General features: G+C 36.4%; 1 long non-coding RNA gene across 1 annotated transcript in view; it reads left to right on the forward strand.

Moving 5' to 3' along the window:
• Positions 1–24448, forward strand: part of LOC128779283 (uncharacterized) — a 133318-nt gene that overhangs the window by 88556 nt on the left and 20314 nt on the right. The gene's annotated exons all lie outside the window — the stretch shown is intronic.

Raw genomic sequence — 24448 nt, forward strand, 5'->3', positions numbered from 1 at the left:
AGATTATAGTAACTTGATAGTCATGCAGTGTATTTAGTGGGACAAGAATCCCTTTACTATTATATTTTTAATTTTTAGTTATTATCAATTTTTTATAATTACCTTTGTGCCTGAAACTTATCATGCTATTTTGACATTACAAAAAAATCCTTATTGTAATTTAAATGCATTAAATCTGATAAATATATCAATTTGTGGAAGACACTCATCTGGATAATATTGTCTTTGTACCCTACAATATGCCACTACTCCAAAGTTATTCAGGTCTCAATTCTATGAGTGTGTATGTATATAAAGAAACATAGAATTTATAATTTTATTTTATGTCCATGGAATATTTTAAATAGTTGTTCATGTGCTTGTCACCAAAAATTTTACTTTCCAAAAAACAAAGCTTTTTTCAGAGCATATTCTCTGAATATGATCAAATAAAGATAGAAAATAATAAAAGGATGTCCAGCATAATTTTCATATACTGCCAGTGAAGGTACACACTGATTTAATAACTTTGAAAACCAACAGATTAGAGCTAAATACCGAATGTAAACATAAAAAACAAATTAATTTTAAGCCCTGTGTGCAGATGTACACCAAAACACAATACAAGAGCACTATTTAAAATTGCCCCAAATGGGAAATAAGCAAAATATCCTTCTAAAGTAGACTGCATAAATACATTTTGGTATCTTCAACCACAGAATACTATATAGCCATGAGAAAAAAAAAATCCATTGTTAATGGAAAAATATTCATGTCTCTCATAAAGACAATGTTAAATAAAAGAAACCAGGTAAGAAAGGATGTACTGCATGACACCATTTATTTAAAGTTAGAAAATGGGCAAAACTAACTTATGGAAGTTGGGATAGTAGTGCCCTTGGCAGAAATAGCGACTGGGAGAGCATAGATGCCTACTGCTGCACCAAGGTTCTCTCTGTGGATCCCTTTGTGAAAACTTATTAAGATGTATGTACATTATGATTTATGTACTCTTTGGTGTGTATGCTATACTCCCATAACAAAAACTCAAGGATACAAAGACAATATCATACAAATGTCTGTCTTCCCCACATCAATGCATTTATCAACTTTAATGCATTTAAATTACAATAAGGAATTTAAGAACGTGTCCAGGATATACTGTTAATTGTACTGATTTTTTAAACAAACAAGCAAAAAGCCATTCCTGAATTCACACAGCCAAATAAACAGATATATCAATTTCAGTACACAAATAAACATTTTTCTTCAGATGGAACAGATGGTTTTTGTTGTTGTTCATCAATTGCTTTTTGTACTTCATTTTTTATCAAAAGAAGCTTTGACAAATGGCTTTGGAAGAATTGCAATATCAAGAAAAGATGAATATTAATGCAGAGGAAGGAAGTACCTAGTGCTGCCTGCTTCTTTCACAGGCCTCTGGCTGACCCGGCTCCATGTGGCAGGGTCCGCACCTAAGAGCAGAATTTCCCATCGCCTCACACTGTTTAAGGTTTTAAACCTGAAGTGCTTGCTCTAGTCTATCCCACGCCTTGCTTCCCAATATCCTGTAATCTGATCCCATGATTCTTTTCACATTCAGGGCTCCTGATGCGAGGCTCCACACCTCTTGCGCATCTTCTCTTTTGACCATGATTAGACCCTCCTGATTACATATACTGCTCACACCACCCTGAATAAATGGATGCCTGCCTTGCATCATCCTGCACCTCGGTGTAGGCCCAGGGGTGTCCAACCTGTGGCCTTTGGGCTGCATGCAGCCCAACACAAAATTGTAAATTTACTTAAGACATTATGAGATACTTTTGTGATCACATGTAGTAATGTATTTAATGTGTGGCCCAAGACAATTCTTTTTCTTCCAGTGTGGTGCAGAGATGCTAAAAGGCTGGACACCTCTGACTGTAGCCTCTCTCGCCCTTTCCCCACTGACTGTAAATAGTTCTTGGCCCTGAAAGCGGGGTCCTGGACTAAGAGTAAAGATTCTTTTTTTTTAAAAACTTCATTTTAAAATTCAGACAGATAGAAAAGCTACAGAAATAGTAGAAAGAATTGATTTCCTGTATATTTTTCCTTCGTATTTCCCAATTAACATTTTATTACATTTTTTTTATTCTCTCCCAGTTTGCCTCTTTCTGTATCCTCTTTATTCTTGGTAATTTTGTTCTAAATCACCACAAACACTGAATTAATAAATACTGAATTCCTAGGCAAAAGACAGGGTTGGGTTCCCATAAGCCCCTACTCACAACATTTCTTCAACGGATCGATACAAAACCTTTTTAACATGTGTTGCTGTTTAAAGACACTTTTAAAAATGTATACTTTTGATTCACTAACATTGAGTTCATGGACACCGGCACCACAACAGTCCCTGCATGGAGCTGACCTCACGCACGTCTGTTCCCCATAGGCATGCCACAGCCTTGTACTATGGTGGGGCCATTGTAAACGGTGAGCTCGCCACCATCACCAGCAGCAACAACAAAACACAGAAATGCACACGACGTGTGGCACTAGACTGACCACAAAAAGAACACCTATTTACAGTATGAGAGCAAAAACAGGAAGGCAGAGCACCCTTTGTGGGACCTCAACCAAAGTGCATGTTTGGTGACTCAAATTTTCACCACTCTGCACGTGTCCAGGAATGACTGCAAAAGCAACACGAGGACTGATTTTGTGGTTACCAATAAAATTTAATGAGTAAGTAAATTTTCAAATATGGAACCCATCAATAAAAAGGAGCAGCTATATAAAGGTCACAATGCTACTAAGTGATAGACTGAAGCCTGGCGTCAGAGTTAACCAAAATGTTCACGCTCATTTCATCACATCTCTGATTTTCTAGGTATAACATTTCCATCCTCTCTGAGGAACTAGTTACCATACTAGTAGTTATTAATAACTATTACTGGTCTAAGAAAAATTGTGAAGTAGGTGAAATCTGCTCTTGATAGCCTCCTGGTCATCATCTCAATCCCTTTACAGGTCTGGTTCATATGGCTTGGCCCATTATCTTTGAAGATTTATTTCCATTACCTACCATGCTGATTTTCTCAGATCCAAAGGTGTCACCTAGATAGTAAGATAAATTAATAGTTGTAAATGTGAAAATGGGAAAGAACTAGATGAGTACCTTTTGGAGAACATATGCACTACTTTCCCCCTAAGACAGAATTAATATTGGTGTGTAATTCATTGAGGTGAGATTTCTCAGGACAGTCTACAGAAAGTTGTATGGGATCAAGTTTGCAAATGAAGTAGAGAAAAGCACACCTGTGAAAATGGATCATTAATGCTCAGCTGCTCAGCATTTCTATGCTACCTGTATCATGACTCCTAACAAGTTAACAAAATAGGTACAGGAATTAAAAACAGTCCATCAGGGAATGCAAAGGAAGTCTGACTTCTGCATTCAAACAAACAGGTTATTGTTATGAAATTAGGTGTGGAGAAATTTAATAGTGTTTTTCTAAAAGGTTTTCAGCATCTTTCCGTGCTGTTATTGAAAAAACTATAAAAAGTAATGGCAGATATATCAGAGTCTGAATAAAGCAGCCATGACAGCTTCAATTGTATGTTGAAATCAACTAGTAATCTCTAAACCCACAGAATTTCATTCATTTCATTGTGCAGAAGAGCTTCAGATGGCTGGAGAATTTATAATGCCCTTACTTTATGATATAGAAACATGGAAAAGTTTTGTTCCAAACATAATGTCTGGAGATTACTGTATATCAAAGGAAAAAAGCACACCTAAAACCCATGTGTTTGACATCTATAGAAGGAGGAAAAATACTTGACCTATTTATTACAAGCTCTAGGTACAATTAATCAACCCATTTACAGAAATGTGGAAACAGGAAATGAAATTATCAAACACATCTTACTGTTAGTAGTTTCAAAGGAAAAAAACCCATGCACATATACATATAAATATACATGCACATAGATTTTTCTGTTATCTAGTGCCCAATTGAGTAATGAAATATGGTAGCGAGCCGGAGAGCTAGCTAGCTTCAAGGCATCATCACGCCGGTGGGGAGAGAGATGGGTTACTTATGGAGGACAATGACTGTCATCTGAGAAGAAAGGAATTGGAAGAAAGGAATCCTCTTCAACTTATATAAAACTAAATTTCAAATGATTTAAAGAATAAAAAGCAAACAATGAATTAGTAATAACCCTGAAAATATAGAATGCAAAAATGCAGGAAAAGGAGACATAACAGAAAATACAGTAAATAGAAGAAGCCCATGCAGAGATAATTCAATTACTGGAGTTAGCAAATAAGAACTTAAAAAATACTATTTTGAGTGTAATACAGAAGAAAAGATGAAAAATAGAAATGTCAACAGAGAATTAGAGATTATAAAATAATTAAATGGTCACTCTAGAACTGAAATATACGATATTTGAATTTATGAACTCATTTGTTTGGATTAACTATAGGCTGGACACAGTAAACTCAGAGACCTGTCAAAATGAAATATGGAGAAATAACAAACAGAACGAAACAGAAAAGAGTGCAGGAGACATTGTGGATCAATGCAGATTATCTAATATTCATGTAATTATGGTTTCAGGGAAATAAGGAAAAGAATAGAGCAATATTTGAGACCCAATGTTAAAGAATTTGCCCAAATTGATGAAAGACATCAACCTATAGATTAAAGGACTTTAGCAAACCCTAAATAGAATAAGTACAATGAAAACCATCATATTCAAACAGTTAAAAACAAAGATAATGGGAAAAAGTCTTAGAATCAGCTGGGGTGGGAATTAAATTGCTTTTACAAGAGGAAAGATCAAATTGATGGCTGAGTTTTTAACAGTACTATGGAAACCATAAAATAATAATATGACATTTTTTTTAATGCTAGAAGAAAAAACTTCCCCCTGAGAATTCTGCATTCAGTTAAAACACCCTTCAATACTGAAGTACATACTTAATGGTAAAAAGGTGAAAGCTTTTTCTCTAAGATCAGGAATAAGACAAGGAAGCCTTCTCTTGTCACTTTTGTACAACACAGTGTTGGAAATCCCAGCAAGAACAATTTGTCAAGAAAAAGAAGTAAAAAGCATCAAATCAGAAAGAAAGAATGAAACTGTCATATTGGCAGATGATGCGATAAGAAGAAAATCTTAAATATTCTACCAAAAACATTTAGAACCAAGAAACAAATTCAGTAAAGTTACAGAATAAAAAAGTCAATATAAAAAACTCTTGCGTGTCTATGTCCTAATAATGAAATGTCAACAAGAAAAATAAAGAAAACAATCTCATTTAAAATTGCATCAAAAATAGAATTACTAAGAATAAATTTAATCAAGGAGGTGAAAGAAAACAGAAAATTTTAAGACATTAATAAAAAATTGAAGACACAAATAAATGAAAAGATATCCCATGCTCAGTGATTAAAACAATTAATATTGTTAAAATATCCATACTAACCAGAGCAATATACAAATTCAATGTAATCCCTATTAAAATTCCAAAGTCATTTTTCATAGAAGTAGAACAAACAATCCTAAAATTTATATGGAATGACAAAAGACCCAGTTCTAGCCAAAGCAAGCCTGATAAAGAACAAAGCTGGAAGCATCACACTCCCAAATTTCAAACTATATTACAAAGCTATAATAATCAAAACAATATCACATTTTCACAGAAACAGACACATAGATTAATGAAACAGAATAGAGAGTCCAGAAACAGACCCAAACATGTACAGTCAAATAATCTTTGACAAAGGAGCCAAGAATATGCAATGGGGAATGGAGAGTTTCTTTAATAAAAAGTGTTAGGAAGACTGGACAGCCATCTGCAAAAGAATGAAACTGGACTACTATCATATACCACACATAACAAAAAAAAACCAAAGTGAAAAAAGACTTAAAAACAAACATAAGACCTGAAACCATAAAACTCCTGAAGAAAAATAGGTGGTAAGCTCCTTGACATTGATTTGAAGATGAGTTTTTAGACTTGATACCAAAAGCAAAGACAACAAAATAAAAAATCAGCAAGTGGGACCACATCAAGCTAAAAAACCTCTACACAGAAAAGAAAACTATCAACAAAATGAAAAGACAACCTATGAAATGGGAGAAAATATTGCAAATCATATATCTGACAAAGGGCTAATATCCAACGTACATAAAGAACTCACACAACTCAACAGCCAAAAAAATCTGATTAAAAAAATGGGCAGCAGATCTGAATATACATTTTTCCAAAGAAGACCTACAGATGACAAACTGGTAGATGAACATCACTAATCATCAGCGAAATAAACGCACATCAGGGAATATATACAAAGGAAACAAAAACAGTAACTTGAAAGATGCATGTGCCCCATGTTCACTGCAGCACTATTTACAGCAGCCAAGACATGGAAATATCCTGTGTCCATCAATAGATAAATGGATAAATGAGATGAGGTATGTATACACAATGGAATATTATCCAGCCATAAAAAGAAAAACATTGCCATTTGCAAAATCTCGGGTGGACCTCGAGAGCATTATTCTAATCTAGTCCTTTTTTGTATATTTGAATAATAAAAATATGATATATTGAAAATTATAAAACATAGATAAAGCAGAATTCAAGGGAAAAATTTAACTTTAACTGCAGATATTAAAGAAGAAGAAAGGTTGAAAATCTATAATCAAAGCTTGTATCTCAAGATGCTAGAAAAGGAACTATAAACTACACACAAAAAGAGAGAAGGATATATAAATATAAAAAAAAATAAATGAAGTAGTAAGCAAAGATACAGTGAAGAATATTGACAAAGCCAAAAGTTGTGTGATGATTAATGTGTCAACTTGACTGGGCCACCAGGTGCCCAGATACTAGGTTGTATTTTATTCTGGGTGTGTCTGGGAGAGTGTTTTTGGATGAGACTTACATTTGAATCAGTAGACTGAATAAAGCAGACTGCCCTCCCACTGTGGTGGGCCTTTAATTGGGCAAAGGCCTTAATAGAACAAACAGGCTCAGTAAGAGGAGCATTCCTTCTCTGTGCCTATCTTCCAGCTGGGACAGTCTGCCTTAACACTTGGACTCAGACTAGAGTCCATCATTCGCCCTCCTACTTTGAGGCTTTCAGACTTAGGAACTATGCTATCAATTCCTCATTTCCAGAAGGCCAGATGAAGACACTGTGGCTTCTCAGTCTCCACAATCATGTACGCCATTTCCATTTGCTTTTGTTTTTCCGGAGGTCCTTGACCAGATTTCGATACCAAGAGTGGTTCTTCTTGGGAAGGCTCAGCCTCCATAATAACATAAGCCAATTCTTTATAATAAACCTTTTTACAAGTATACATATCCCTTATTTGTTCTGCTTTTCTGGAGAACCCTACTAATACAAATTGAATCTTTAAATACTTCGATAAAATTTATCAACATCTAGCAAGACTGATCAAGACATAAAAGACAAAGAAAAACAATAGTTACTGTTAGGGATGAAAAGTTTTTGTCAGCACACATGTAGGATGTATGAAATTAAATGTAAAATAAAGTATATTTTGCACAGCTCTTTAACAATAAATTTAATACCTAAAATGGAATGGAAAAATATCTAGAAAAACACAGTTTACCAATACTAACATAAGAAGTAATTGAAAAATCTCAATAGTGTATATCTATTAAAGAAACTGAATGCTCAATTAAAACTATTACCACGAAGAAAATACCAGGAAGAAATGGTCTTATTGGCAAATTCTCCCAAACAGTTAAAGAAAAAAATATATCAATTTAACATAAACTCTGTTAGAGATTTTAGAAAGAGATACCACTTCCTATTTTATGAGACTAACATAATCCTAACACCAAATCCTGAAAATTAAATATTAAGAAAAAGGAAAATTAGAAGCTTAGGTTACTCATAAAAATAGATGTGAACTCTTAAACGTAAGATTAACAAATTGAATCTGGTAAAATTTGAAAAGGCTAATATTTCATGAGTAAATGAGGTTTATCCAAGGGATGCAAGGTCAGCTTAATATTAAAAAATTAACTAATAACAATCTAATTCATCGCATTAACAGAATGAGAAAAAAAATCACATGATCATCTCAATAAATAGACAAAAAGCATGTGACAAAACTCAACCCACATTCATGATAAGAACTTAAAGGAAATTGTGCATACAAAGGAGCATCCTTAACTTGATAAAGAGCACATATAAAAATGTAAAACTACACCATAGTTAGTGTTAAATATTGAATGCTTCCTCATGACCTTATTTTGGGCAGAAGTCAGGATGTCCCCTATAACCACTTCTGTTCAACATTATTTTGGACCTCATATCCAGGGAAAAAGAGAAAGAGAAAGAAATTGCAGTGTATATACCAGAAAGAAAGAACTAAAACTATTATTTTTTAGATCACCTGATTATGTACATAGAAATTCTAAAGAATCTACAAACTGGTATATTTAAGATGCAAATTTAGCAAGGTCTATGGAGGCAATGTCAACATAAAGTTATTTGTATTTCTAATGTATTTCTGGTAATAAATATTAATATTTACAATAGCACCAAAAATGATAAAAATTTCTAAAATAAGTTAGCGGTGTCAAATATAGGGCCCAGCACAAATAACACTCCCTTTTTATTACAAAATCATAAGCATCTAATTCTGTAACAACAGTACCACACTCAAGCACACCATGTGACAATTTAGGTGAAATGTTCACATTAAAACTATACATTATTACACCCACATTATTATCCTAACAACCACACTCAAGCAGGCCTTACTTCTGCCAGACCCTGTATGTACAAGGGTTCTACATTGGAAACTATAAAACACTGTTAAGAGAAATTAAGGAACATGTAAACAAGTAGAATGACATACCATTTTCATGGAGTGGAAGACTCCCTACAAAAAGATTTTATTCAAGGTGGATCAAAGATCTAAAAATAAAAGTCAAAATAATAAACCCCCTAGAAGAAAGTAGAAGAATATCTCCAGTACCATCAGGTATGTAGTTTTATTAAATAAAATACAAGAGCACTAAATATAAAATGGAAGATTGATAAACTGAACTTTATTGAAATTAAGAACTTTTGCTTTTCAAAAGAGATCATTGAAAGAGTGAAAAAGGAAGACACACACTGGGAAAAGAGATCATAATATGTACTTCCAACAAAGACTTGAATTCAGGATATCCAAAGAGCCTTAAAAATCATTAATTAAGAGACAAATAACCTCATTATAAAATGGACAAAAGATTTGAATAGACACTTCACAAAATTGGCTTCAAAAAAACAAGGGATGAGAAAAAGCTCAACATTACTCATCAAGGAATTGTGAAGTAAAACCAAATGAGATCCTATTACACACACACCAGAAAGGTTATACTAAAAATATTGCCAATCAGTACCACAGATGGCATAGGGTATTGGGCAACTAGGACTCCTATGTATTCTTTGTGAGAGTGTAAACTAGTACAACCTCCTTGGAAAACTATTTTGCAGTATCTACACATCTTATCTATACTATGACAGAGTAGTTCTTGTCACAGTATAAGCCCAAGAGAGATGGTTGTATATATCCACCAAAAGACACATAAAGTGATAATTTTAGCAGCTTTACTCATAATAGTCTGAAAGTGAAAACATTCAAATTTTAAAATAAGTTGTACAACGTTTATATATAAAAAGCAACGAAAAGACTGAAGAATGTCCATTCTCTACAATACAATGAATTATGTATGTTACATTGAGTGAAAGAAGTAGACAGTAGTGAGCTTGTTATATAAAGCATTTACATAAATTCAAGAACAACGTTAATCTGAGGTGAGAGAAGTCAGAGCAGTGATTCTTTCTGGGGATGGAGTGCGGGGCAGTGTGCATTATTAGCAAGGGGGCACAAGGATGCCTTCTGGGATTTTGTTAACATTTTGTATTTTGATAATGGAGATATGTGCTTCTGCAAAAACTCATCCAGCCATGCACATGGTATTTGTGCACTCCACCACATGTATGTTATGACTTGGTTTTTAAAAAATGTAAACAAGGGATTCGCAGGAAAACAAATCCAAATGGCCAACAAAGTATAATGAGCTCAAATTTACAAATAAGGAAATTCATGCTATAGTAACAATGAAACATCACTTCACACATATGAAACTGCCAAAAATTAAAAAGCAGGTAAATACTTTGCTGGTTGAAATGTAAATTATTACAATAGCTTGGAATGCAAGCTGTCAAGGTCTATTAAAATTAAAAACATATATACTTTTGACCAAAGATATCACATCTGAGAATCTCTCTCACGGTTAGGAAAAAAAGTTCTAATAATTAACTGATATTTATAAAAGTTATTTATTGTAGCATTGGTTGTAAACAATAAAAATGGAAATAAAGTAAATGTACAAATAGAGTAATTGATTTCACAAATTTTGATACATAATACAATGCCATAGCAAGCAATAATTAAACAGGGTGAGTTAAAGCTATATAGTGACATGAGTGAGAAATGGAAGATATAGACATGGGAATATTTTTATTATATTTGATAGAGAATCATAAAAATTAAATATTCATGTAATTTGCATAAAATTGTATGTTTATACATAATTATACATATCTGTGTTATAAGAATATGGGAAAAAGTGAACAATGTAGTATTTTAAACATGAATAAAATGTTGAAATGGGTGATGGGTGATTGGAGATGCTGAGTAGGAAGCTAAGTAAAACAGAGTACACAAAAAATCCATTGTATATGTACAGAACTAAATTTAGGCATTTATGTCAAATTATGTCTATATGTGTATATGTAAAAAGAAATTCAAAACTGGCATTTATTTATAAAAATTACCAAAAATTAAGTATACTACTATTTCATTATATACATCTATGTATTTTTACTTTTTTAGTAAATCCATTATTGTCCTTGTTATGTTATATAATTATACATTTTTTTCTTTTAAGTTTTATTTTTTTAATCCTTTTGTATCTCAACCTTAAAGTAACAATGAAACATCACTTTACACATATAAAACTGCCAAAAATTAAAAGGTAGGTAAGCAACTTGCTGGTAGAAATGTGAATTATTACAATGGCTTGGATTGATTCATGACCGAGAAAAATTCCTTCTGTATGTATGTTTGTATGAAATTATATGCTTATGTATAATTGCATGTCTTTGTTTTATAAGAATATAGGAAAATATACTTCATATTTCCTTCTAGATACCATGTCATAATTTACTCATCTTCTGAATGCTGAATCATTTATTTTTGAAAATCAGGATTATAACATTCTTGCCATAACCATTTTTGCCCATGTAGCATTCCTCCCTTTGTTTTTTAAAAATCATTTTATTATTTTAAATTCCTGGGAATGAGGTTATTGAGTCAAAGGTTGTAAACATTTTTATGACTCTTGGAATATACTGTCAGATTTTATGCCCAAAGAAGGAAACAATGGATACTAACACCAGAAATGTGTGTCCTTGATGTTTGCAAATTTTGCCTGTTTTAATTTTTGCTAATTCAATAGATGTGATAGGCATACTTTGTTGCTTTAGAGATAAAGATTGATTTTTTCAATATTGAATCATTTTTTATAACTTTGAATTACATTTTGAAGTGGGCTTTGCTATTGTTCTTTGTAAATTTACATTTAAAATGTATTTTAGATTTTTACTATTTTGAGAGTATATGGGGACTTTATGAGAAATAGAGGAATTTGATTTGTGTAAATAGAGTCTTGCCTTGGCACTCAGAGTGAGGGGACATAATGGGTCACTGGACAACTAAGGGGAGAAGGGACATCAGTAAGAGAAGTGGAGCACTAGGTAGTTGAGTAGCTGGGTTTCAAACGATTACCGTGCAACATATTACCCCTTGCCACTATTATTTCACAAGAGAAAGTACATTTTTTCATATTTTATTGAAAAAATAAGTAGAAAAAAATATGACTTCAGAGTAAGGTTTAGTTTTTTAAAATGAGTAACATTTACCTTTTTGAAAAATTTATACTATTGTATGTATATGTATGTGTTTGTATTTTTGGTGTGCTTGTTTGGTTTTCTATACACTGTAAAACTAATCTACGATATGATGCTGTAATGGTGGATACATGACATGTATTTGACCACACTCATAGAATGTACACCACCAAGAGAGAACCCCAATATAATCTATGGACTTTGGATGCACTACCCTGGTGGGTATGTTAATAATGGGGGAGGCTATGCAAGTGTGGGGGCAGGGGTTATGTGTACTTCCCACTCAATTTTGCTGTGAACCTAAAGCTACTCTTTAAAAAAGTCTTAAAGCAGAAAACAAAAACAAAAACAAAACCCTTAAATATGGACTCATATTTTCTAATCCAAACTGATACTATTATATTGCTCCCAACCAAAAGACAGAAAAACTTTAGCAGCTATTTGGAGAACTGAAGCAGAAGATGAGTGTAGGTTCCAGAGGAAGAAATGGTAACTTGACATCCTGAAATACAGTTTTAAGAACTGCTATATAGTTAAGATATTCTGGGTATTGCAGCAGCCAAAAGACCCACTTGGCAGTGTGTAAATCCATACAGCTCTTTTGGAGCTAAGACATCAGGAACCCATTGAGCAAAGACACAGAGTCATGAGAAATGATTTGTTCTAAAATGGTCCCTAGAACTACAAAAATAGGACAGTCCTCCCATGCATATACCCTTATGGCAGGACTGTTAGTCCCCCTCTGAGTATATATGGTTAAAAATCTCATATATATATATGGGGTGTGTGTGTGTGTATATACATATATATATATCTCACAAACAATTCCATTAGTAGTGTTATCTGTGGATGCAAATGACAACAATACATTATATATGAGCACTGACATATTTGCTGAATTTTAAAGTATGCAGCATGTGAGAATTGGAGTGAGGCTGTTGTTTATAATGCATATCATTAAATGAAGAACAGATGATCTAAGAATGAACATTTGTTGGAATGATCTCTCTGGGCTTAAATATTTATTTTACATCCTCTACCCCCCTCCCTTTTTGACAAAGTACTATGTTTTCCAAAATCCACAATATGAAATCATGGAAAGTTTATGACAAAATCACCTCAAATTGCTACCATAAATTATTACCTCCTACAGAGTTTTTTTTCTGCAATGTGCAATTAATCAAGAAAACAACTTATTCTTTCTAATTAAGGAGTTGTTTTAGGAGTTTTATTTTAGATTTGAGAAGGGAGGTTGATTTCTGGGAAAAAACACATGATTACCCTATAAAATGTACTGTGGTTTCATCTCTGTATTCAGGGTTTAATATACAAGGTTTGTACTAAGGGTATCCAGCCATGTAATATGAAAGATAGAGATATTTATTGAAGAAGATAAAAGAAACATTATACATAGGACAATGATGCCTTAGTCCCCTTCAAAGTAGGTACAGTGGGACCTCACACAATTCTCCCAATTACCATCAGCCATCCTCTTGTATTTTCCTGAATCTCATTGACAGTCTGAAATCTCTTCCCTTTCAAAGGTGATTTTAGTTTTGGGAAAAGCCAGAAGTCTCAGGGCATCAAACCTGGACTGTAGAGGGGCTGAGTTGCCTGGGTGATTTGATGTTTCACCAAAAAACTCTGCATGAGATGTGATTCATGAACAGACACACTGTGGTAATGAAGCTTTCAATCACTAGTTGCCCATAGCTTTGGCCTTCTGAATCATCCAGTTTCTGCAGAGGAATGTTCAAGTTGAATGCTAAATTTGATGCAGATTCATTGCTCTACTTGCTCAGTGTTGAATGTCATGGCCATACAGTCCACATGCTCACTCAATGGTGTCTACCACCCCACTGACTAGTACGGTGAAGTTGTCATTGTTCACACATGCACATTCCAGTCCACTTTACTTGGCTGCCAGGTTCCATTGATGTCATGCAAACTATTCTCATTATATTAATGATGGCTGAATTTTTTCTGGAAAGACCTCACATGAACCCAAAGAAGGGACATCCCTTGTCCTATTCCTTAGGGTAAATGGGAACCTAGTGCTATAGAAGTTTGAGGTTTTGAAGAATCTTGAAGAAAAAAATGTCTCAATAGGGAGTTTATCTGGCAGATTTTTTGGAGACACACCTAAAAGAGTTGTTGAGCTCCAAAACGTAGAGTTCATTAGAAAGGATAAAGATTTATTTTCTATGTATAACCCCTGCAAGGCATGGTGAGGGTCTCACTGCCCATTTCATAGACTCCCAGGTTTTTATTTGTTCTGATAAATTATTTCACCCCAAATTCATTTATCCTTGTGGTACATTGATTCATTTATTTATTCACCCATGTATCCATTCATCCTTCCATCTACCCATACATCCAACCATGTTTTAGCAAACCAACCAATAAATAAATAATTACTGAAACCTACCAAATTAAAATAGCATTAGGTCCTTCATTCAAATATGAGAAATGATCTTCACTTTTAAAAAGCTCATAGGTCAACATAGTTGTACAAAGTAACATTTGTTCGACTGCCTAAATTATTTTTTAAACCAGATCATGTCAAGAATCTTCCAGGGGTCACACTGATATTAGAATAAAATTAGTCGGTTGTGAGTGGAAGTCATCTCTGAATTCATCCTCAGTACTCGGTTACTCTTATAGCCTCACTGTGCCCCACATTTCTTCCCAATGCCCACACTTTGTTCTCATACTTTGGTCCTTGGATTTTCTAGTCTCCCTAACCCTTTCATGTTGTTTCATCAGTCCTGAACAAACTTTTTCCACTTCCAGGACACATCTCAAAGTCTTCCTCCATCAGGAAATTACTCCATTATTTACAATCCAATATGATGCCCTGAGGGACTCCAGCCTCACTCTTCTACATCCAATTGTCAGAATGATCTTCTGAAGCACAAGCTTGATCAGGTCACTCCTCTTGTAATGACTTTCCATAGTCTCCTTAAGACAGAGTTCTGGTTCTTCAGCATGGCATCCAAGATCCTTTATGGTCTGGCTCCTCCTCACCTCTCCAGTGATGCCTCAGCACTCTCCTGCCTCAGCAATGCAGAATCAGGTAAGGCTCCTGGAGCACATGATCTCCTGTGTATGGGGTCCTCGCTTTCCTGAAATGCACCCACTTCCCCTTTCTATCTGATAATCTCCTCGTCGTCTTTTAAGTCTCAGTTTTGATCTTACTTCCTAATCCTTGAAGATTGGGCCATGTGTCTCCTATGTGTTCCCAGAGTGTCTTATAATTTTCCTAGCAAAGCCCAGCAGGTACCCTGCCATGTTCATATGAAATAGGGACTAGTAATAGGTATTCAAAGAATGTTAGCTACAGATATTAATTTGAGCCACCATAACTTCCTTCAGGAAATTTATAAACTGGATATGGACAGCCATGTGGCAAATGGCATGTGACAGAAGCAAGTGAGCTTAAAGCTAAATATTTCTGCCCCGATATGCATACACTAAAGTTTCTTATACAATTTTATTTTTTTAAGGATTTTCTCTTAAAATGGTTTTTATATTCTTTTCAGTCCTGATGCAGCTTCTCTTTACCCTTAGTTATTGGCCCTCTGCTCAGCTAGTCTTCGGTACTTCTCCAGGTTGGCCGTTCTATAATGTAGTTGTAATGTTGGAGTGGGCACGGGAGGAGGAAAGCACAGTGCCTGGCTACTTTGCCATCTTGACCAGAACTCCCTTATACAACTTGATTTGACGCATAGTTTTCATGGAGTAAGGAGAATAATTCTCTGACTAGAGATATAGTATGTATGGATTCAAAGAGCCAAATCACTAAGAGCTACTGAACCAATTAGTAGTTGGGGCCCAAGTAGTTCTTTCAGGATTTTGTTTATTCTTGGAGGAGGGGTATCATTCTTTATATCTCAAGAAACCATTAAACTCTAGGTAAATCAACAGAACTTTCCATTAGTAACTGTGCAAGCAGTGAGCATGACCCTAAGGGCAGGGTCATTTCTGCAAGTATTCAGGTTCTAGAAGTTTCTGTTAAAGGAACACAAGGGAGCCAAGATCAGTGGGCTAGGCTCTCTGGAAGTCACTAGTGTGATTGCACAAAATGTGTGTGATTCACAAACCATAATAAACCCACCTGGGATCCTGCATAATCTGTGCATGTGTATGGGGGAGTTGGGCCTTATTGCTATTTTGGGGATGTAAAGAATAGAGTCATTATATCATGGGCTTTATAATGCAATCAAATTTTGTAATCACAGTTTGGGGAAGACTGGAGACATCTGAGTTGCACATTACTAATTAAGCCATACCAAGTTTTCCTTTTTTTTTCAAGTAGTCCATAGTGTGCACATTTAAAGAGGAAATATAAAACTACAGAGCACGGGGCCTTAACAAATTACAGGTTGATTTCTTTGCCTCCAAGAAGGTCCTCACTGAAGGAGTTGTTTACTTGACTCTTAATCTTCTAAGAGGAAGAAGATTCCCTAACTTCTTTAGGTAACTAGTTTTTTTATTCTCCTTGAAGTAATTTAGTTTACTTCTGTAATAGTCCTTCCTGCAGCAATATAAAATCCTATTTTCTTTTTTTGGCCTTGATTAAAATGACAACATTGCTTAGTGTGCTATGATAAATAAAGCAAACTTTCAATTATCTGTGCTAACGGGTTGGAAAAGTGAAGAAGAGCATGCGTAAATGAAACCTAACATATTCTCCAAACCTCATTTTAGCTATTTGTCTTGACTTTTTCTCCAACAAACCTTTCAAAGAGTCTACTGAAGAGCAGCATGCTGATTTGAATTTCGTGCCTTTTCTTTTTCACTTGTTTATTTTCTGTTGGAGCTGATAATGATCATTGAGATCCCCAAAGGAGATGGAGAAGTCAGGAATGTGGATAAATTGGAGGCTATATTCATGCATTTATAAAAGCTTTGGGTTTCTGGTTTACCAATCTGCACTCTCCAATTACTCTATATCTTCATTTAGCATTGTTTAAATCATGAGATCATTGTACATGCATGTCATTTTGAATGTGCAAAATGTACACTCTTTCAAACAGTATTTTTGCATTGAGCTATGGTAATGTAACCAGTCTGAGCTCAAAATTCCTGAACTACATGGCAATTAGGTGCTACAGAAAAACTGAATTTACAATTTTGTAAAAATTAGAAAATAAATAATAGTTTATCCTTATTCAATAAAAATGCAGCCAGTTGGTGAAATAAGCCACAGAAAGACAAATGCCATATGATTTCACCTATATGTGGAATCTAATGAACAAAATATACTAACAAACAATATAAACAGACTCACAGATACAGAGAACAGACTGGCAGATGTCAGAGGGGAAGGGGCTTTGGGAATGGGCAAAAAAGGTAAAGGGATTGAATAAAGCAAACAAACAAATAAAATCTTCGACAAGGACAGCAGTGTGGGACCACCGGAGAGAAGGTGGAGTGGGGGAGGTAGGAGAGGGTAAAGGGGGATAAATGGTGATGGAAGGAGGCAATTTTGGGTGGTGAACACACAATATAATATACAGATGATATGTTATAGAACTGTACACCTGAAACTTATATAATTTTATTAATCAATGTCACCCCAATAAATCCAATAATTTTTTTAAATGCAGCCAATTAAAAGCATGTTAATTTACATAAATGGAAGAACCTTAAATTTTGCAGTTCCTGACTGATAGGATTAAACTTCCAAAGTGTGAATTAATGCAAATGTTAACATGGCATCTCCTAAATCCCTTTCTACTTTTACCACCAAGAACAGAATATAGAAAAGTAAAAATACATAATGAGAGGCCAGTCTCTGTTTGTTTTGTCACTTACCCAAGGAATACTAAGCATGCTTAGAAACTGGAAAACTTAGCAAGATTTCAGGTAGGCAACATCTATACCAAATCCCTCTCTCTTTCTCACTCACTCTCTCTCTCTCTTTCTCCCCACCCCTAATTTGATCTATATAATAGAGACCTGATTTCATGGGGACAAGACCATGTATTTCAGACAGTGATAGGAAACTTCTGACTGGCTTTTCTTTTTCAGAGGCTGAAAAGTCCCTGAAAAAGAAAGGCTCTTTTCCTTTTAACAAGATCTTTCTCTTTATCACCTAGAGTATGGCAGCCTGGTTTCCCCTCTATTGTTAGCAAAAGGTTGTTTCTAATAGGATCTACGTCCTGTGGTGGGAGTCCATCTTCTTCAGACTAGTTTGCTTTCCATCTGGACTCCCACACTCACGGCTCTGGACTGGGAAAGTTCAGGGATACCTTTGTGTGCCTGTGACCCTGTACTGTCAGGCATGTTGGGGAAAAAAATCAGCCTAATTGGATCTTGAGCCCCACAATGCTGGGTTTATGGTTACAACTCTGGCTGTGTTGACTGTAAACTGCTTAGGGCGTTTGGACATCTGGGTTCTAGATCGATGCTTATTTACCAGATTTTCTTTGGAGATGGATATAAGGAACAACACTGTAGATGGTCTCTACTTTTTTCTGCTTTGCATGTTTTGACACTGCTTAATAAACATCCACGTGTATTTCTTCTCATCTTTACCTGCTCATAATTTATTGAATATCTCACTTACATTAAGTATTTTCAAACCAACAAATGTAAATGGTTATGCTTATTTTTATGAAGATTCATTTAAGATACAAATTTCAGAAGTGCTTTGCATTGTAAAGCCTGGAGTCATCTGTCAAAAATAAACGCCTAACTACTAAACGAAAGATATAGAAAAAATAGAAAAAAACACTGTTTGAAAAATGAGTTTTTATAAGATTGCAAGTCAAAATGACCCATAAAAGACAGTTCTTTGCACACCATCATGTGCAAACTCTTTATTCCATTTCATATAACTTTTAAATAGTTTTTATGGCCCACCCTCTCCTGACCACAAATGTATTTAAATTTTTAGTTATCAGAGATAAAAGTCATTTGTGAAATACGAAGCTTCATGGTTCATCCATGTTTTGGATGTGTTTGTGCTGTTCGCCCTTGAGTTTGCCCCCCCCCCTTTGATGAGGGATGTGCACACTGTCCTGTCCTCAGCAGCCCTGCTCGGCTCCCGCAGGCTCAGGCCCGTGGCTTCAGGTATGGAGTCAGTCCATCTCATAGCTGGCCTTCCTCTCTTCCTGCTGCCTTCTGTCTTCCCAGCATTACTGTCTTTTACAAAGAACCCTGCCTTTTCATGATGTGCCTGAGGTAAGATACTTTTACTTTTGTCATTTTTGCCACCAGCAGTGTCTCAAGCCTAATTTGCCCCAGGACCCTCTTGTTCCCCTTTCTGGTGGCCCAGGGTATCTGTAGAGAAACCTTTAAAAACCATGTGGGGATGACTCATTGCTAAAAAATAGCTATGGTTCAAGGCCTATTGGTTGAGGGTCTCACTGTCTCTTAGGCACAGAAGGGTGTGTCTATCCCCTTCTGTGATCCAATTAACTTGAGTCCCCTGCAGAGTTTTTGAACTGACATTCAATCAAAGCAAGGACTTCTGGTTGAACCCTCCTGTTATGTTGTGAATTTGTGGTCAGAGATGACTAACTCTAGGTGGTGAGAGGTGAGCAAGGGCAGCCTGGAACCTCAGGGTGCTGGGATGCTCAGCTCCCTTGTGCTGTTCAACTCCTGCCTTCTTCACTGACACAATACTGTACTCTTATTTTTTTGGTTTGTTTTTAAATCTTACAATTCACAGGAAGCCTTTCATCTATCCTGAAGGTTTTTTGAGTTTTTAAAATTATATTGTTTTTATTTCTTAATTTGAATGAGTCTCTTTCAGGGTTTCAGGAGCATTTATAACTTGCTCCACAGCATGGCCCTCCAGGCTTTAAGGTAGCAGGTCTCCCCCTGGTTTCCTCCACCAGCACTCCTCCCGCGGGATCTGTGGGCTCCACAGCCCCTTCTGGCTGTTTCCTGTGTGGAGTGTAGGAGAACCTATGTAAACTCCACCAAATACTTTCTCTCAGCAGCTTCCCATCCAAAGGAGCCGTTTTTCCAGGTTGAGTTAGTTCTCCAGGAACAGATGCTGAGTCAGAGTAAAGTGAAGGATGGATATCACGGGTGAACACCTGTGGAAGGAAGCAGGGTTTGCCAGAGAGAGAAGCTGAATTGCAGTGATGGCCAGGCATCCCATGGGAGCTCTGGCTATTCCATCAGAGTTATACAGTGGGGGGCAGAAATGGCCAGGCCTTTTATCCTTGCTCCTGTCGATTGTCAGATGTGGATCACCCCTGGAAGGGCATGGCCTTGGCTGAGGAGGGTCCCTGAAGCTCAGGCACACCTTGAAGCTGGTGACTAGAGGCCATTTTCTGACAGTATTCCCAGCAGTTGGGACAACAGTTTCTCCCTACAAGGGGATATGAACATCACGTCTCCACGTCCCCTGAAAGTCTTTTTGTGAATTTGGCTCTCAGGACATGCTACTAGTATCTCAGGCTTTCTCTAGGTAGATTTATGGACAGAAATAATAGGTCAAAAATTCTTTTTTGAGGGGTAGGGGCAGGAGGAGGCTGTCTTGCATATTGCAGGATATTTAGCAGCACCCTTGGCCTCCACTTACTAGATTCCAGTCACAGCACCCCCTTCCTCAATTGTGACAACCAAAAACGTCTGCAGATATCACCAACTGTGCCTTGAAAACAAAAATATCCGTGATTGAGAACCACTGTGTTCCACGGACAAAGAGGCATAAGTATAATTTTGCTTTGATAATATAAATTAGCCAATATAATTTAGCAAACTAGAGTGCAATATTTTCTTTTTTCTTTTTTCCTTGAGTATTGCAAATTTACTAGGGTACTTTTTTCTTCTCTGGCTCTCTTTTGCTTAAAGATTTGAGACTGCAGGCTCATCTTTTCCCTTGCTTCTCCAGTCTGACTTTTGCGTATCATGTCACAAGGGCAAGTTCTATTCTGGAGGAGGCACTGGGTGGAGTAATTTCTAACAGTTGTCATTGACGTAAAGAAAAGAAATAAAACTAAAGAAATTGCAATAAGACATTTTTCTTTCTTGCTTTTTCCTTATCGCCAGATGCGGATGACTTCACCTTAGGTCTAGGCAGAAATTTAACAATTGTCTAAAACTGATGTTGACTTCTTATATATTTTTCCAAAGTTGCTCTGGGAGAGCAGTTTTTTTTTTTTTTCTTTGACAAGTGTAGAAGAAGAAGGTACAAGAAAACATAAGTTTTCTAAATGCTGGACATAAAGTTTCCATAAATGTTTTCTTCATGATTGTTGAGGAACTGCTGATTAACCTAACAGGATGTGTTAGATATGTTTCAGTTAATGTCATGAACTAGTTGCCGAGATACTCTCACAAAAGGAAGGAGATGAGATTCTCTCTGAGTGGAAAATTCATATTTGGTATGTCTGTGTGAAATATATAAGGCACAATAGTTCCATTTGGAGCAGGAAAAAGATTAAGCAAAGAAAAATGAGTTAAAAAATATAACTACATAGGATTTCTATTTGGAAGAGGAAAAATATTTTTTAATTTTAGAAAACAAACAAATTAATGGGCAATTTTGAAGTCTTATGTATTTATAAGTATTTAAAATTGCTTTTCAGTATGTATTCCTTTACAATTACTGGCGGGTATTTTCCTTGGTTAGTAATTTATAATTACTTCTTGAAACTATGAAGTTACATTAAACTGACAGGTACTATGAAGTATGTTCAGTGCCAGGAATGTAAGACTAATACAAAACACCTGCTCAATTTTTTTTAGCTTACAGTATTGCCAGAATAGTGATTGTTCAAGAGATTTGAAGTTTATAACCAATCTCTTTGAAGACTTAGCTGAGAATATACAATAAGATTGCTCTGATAGAAATACCAAAACATTTTTTCATTGTTTCAATATGCCCCTGTTAATTGTAGCTGACACGCAGAAGTCAGATACATTCCTATTCATAGATAAAGCAAGACTTGCCTATAGAATCTGATTGGATGTGCCCAGAGAAAGGAATACAGTGACACATATCCTCATGGGGAGCATGTCCCAGCGCTTGATGGCTTTGCTAGAGGTGCTTTTGTGGGGAATTAGTTCATGGGGGGATTAGGCTGTGGACCACAACCCCTTGGAAGTTACCGCAAACCCTGTCTGTAGTTATTATGTAGGTGTTTAGAAAACCTTTTTAGATTAGAAAGGGTCCTTATACTGAAAAAAAGGATGGAACTCCACAGAGGTTTATGTAAAATTCAAACATTACTTACAGCAATAAACATAGCTCTGGTCTCCCTATGGATGGCTTGCTAAGAATGGGAATCCAATCAAGAGAAATTAGTTGAATAATCCATCAACTGGTAACTTCCCTCGTGCTGGCCGGATTCAGCAACGCGTGCCCTCATCTCAGGTGAGCGCTGCACACGTTCCCCAGGCCCTTGCCTGGAGACACCTTTCGGACCTGAAACACTGAAAGCCCATTTTGGCCTGGTGAAACCTTTTTAAAAGATGCTTCCTGGCAAGGGAAAATATATTTTGTAAAATATTTGTAAAAATATTTACAAGAGATTTGTGTTGATAACATTGTCAGATATCATTCCAGTTTTCCTTAGGAATAAGTTTTTTTTTAAAGTCCACATCATGTTGATTATATTTTGAGTTTCTCTGACTCTCTTTAACCTCCTACACTGTCATTCCTAAGGCCATTACATTTTAACATTTTCTTGGTGTATTACCTGTATAGAAAAGTATACTCATTGTGAGTTTTCACAAACTGTACACCCCCATGGAACCAGCCTGGATCAAAAAACAGAAAATATTTGATACCGAGCGGCCCACCAGGCCCACTTCCAATCTCTTAAGTGCTCGCCTGACCTGAGCGTAAAAGTACTCTGACTCCTGCGGTGTCGACGAGCTCTGCGGAGGCCAGGACAGTTTGCTTCACCAGAATTTTGTTTGTAGACAGCTGTGCTGATGTCAGCCTTGCAGCTGCTCCACACCCTGCTTGTAGGTAGGTAGGACGCTGCCTGCGAAGGTCTACCAGACCGAACTGTTCCCACAGCGCGGATGTGTTCTGGCAATCAAGATAGAGGTGGAATGTTATATCACGGGAGGGAGTGGTATTGGGGGAGGAGGACTAAGAAGTGAGATGGGCAGAGGACAAAGGAGAACATCCCCGTCTTCGCCCCTCTACTTGGGAAAAGCCCCAGGAAATAAAGTTCTCATTGCTTTTTGCAGCATTCCTCTTGAGAACTCTGCATGGCCTCTGTATAGTTCTTAAGGTGGAGGGTGAGTAGAAATGGACTTCTACTGACAAGTAAGAACTGATGAGAAAAAAAGACTGAGTAACTTACAGGAACACCCACCGGCTCTCACTTGCTAAGGGCTGAGGCAATTTATTCTTTTTTTCCCTTCTCTTTAAGGAACATCAGTCTAGAATGCCCCTTACTAAAGATGGGAGGGGTCAATGACAGTGTGACTTATGCAACATAAGTACAGGCTGAAAGCAATACCTTCTTTTCTCATCTGCACAGAATCCTTGGAAGGTCCAGTTGCCAGGAGAACATGACTCAAGGAAACTCCTCAATAGCCTCAAAACACTTCCGCTTTCATTTATTTGAGATAGACTCCATCCTTCCAAATGTGATAATGGTCTCAGGTGTTAGAACATGTGACTTAACACAAATTAAAGGAGTTACCATCTGTTCTGCGTGATCTACACTTACATGTTTTCCTGTGTCCTTCCCAGCAGAGCTAGGGCTTGAACAAGAGCCAGGGGAAACAGAGAGCTGGGGGAGGCTGGAGATTCACTATTCCGCCCCTCCACACAGGCAAGCAAACGTCCATACCTGCCAGTTGGAAGTGGGTTTATATACCTGGTGAAGTCTTGGTAGTCCCTAGGCTGGGGATAAAAGCCTCCTAAAGTATTAGGTCTGGGAATTTTCTCTTCATGTTCTTCCTGAGCCCTGGGAATCTCACTAAAACCACATAAAAAGCATGTCCTGAAGTACATCCATATTTACAGCTTTCTTAAGACTAGACTCTCTTTGCCTTCTCAATTTCAATCTCCATGAGTTTCTTCCCACCCCCATTTTCATCTTTACTCGAATTTCTCAAACTCTTATGCCCTGTAGGTTTCTTTTGACTGCTGACCTGACTCTCTTCATCTGGTATTCAACTTAGCTCCCACTCTGTGAAGATGGGCTCCCCAAGGGAAACAGACCAATCCTGGTCCCTGGCCTAGTTATCCCCAAGAGATAGAGTGTAAGCTGTGCTTTAGTGCTGGGCACTCCCTCCTTCTCTGCCCCTCCCTGCCTCCTTTTTGGACAAACTCAGCTAATGACCAGCCATGGTAGTGACAAATAAATGCTACTTTCAAGCTTTTAATGCATTATTATTTATAGTGATTATTATACAATAACATTTACCTTTAAGAAAATCTTGTCTGTTATTTATCTTATCAAGGATGGAGGTGGAATGGGGGAGTCACATCTTAGGATCTGTTCACAATTAGTCTCTTTACGACCTGCTCTCAGTGT

This window comes from Desmodus rotundus, chromosome 9 (assembly GCF_022682495.2).
Source record: "Desmodus rotundus isolate HL8 chromosome 9, HLdesRot8A.1, whole genome shotgun sequence".
Lineage (NCBI taxonomy): Eukaryota > Metazoa > Chordata > Mammalia > Chiroptera > Phyllostomidae > Desmodus > Desmodus rotundus.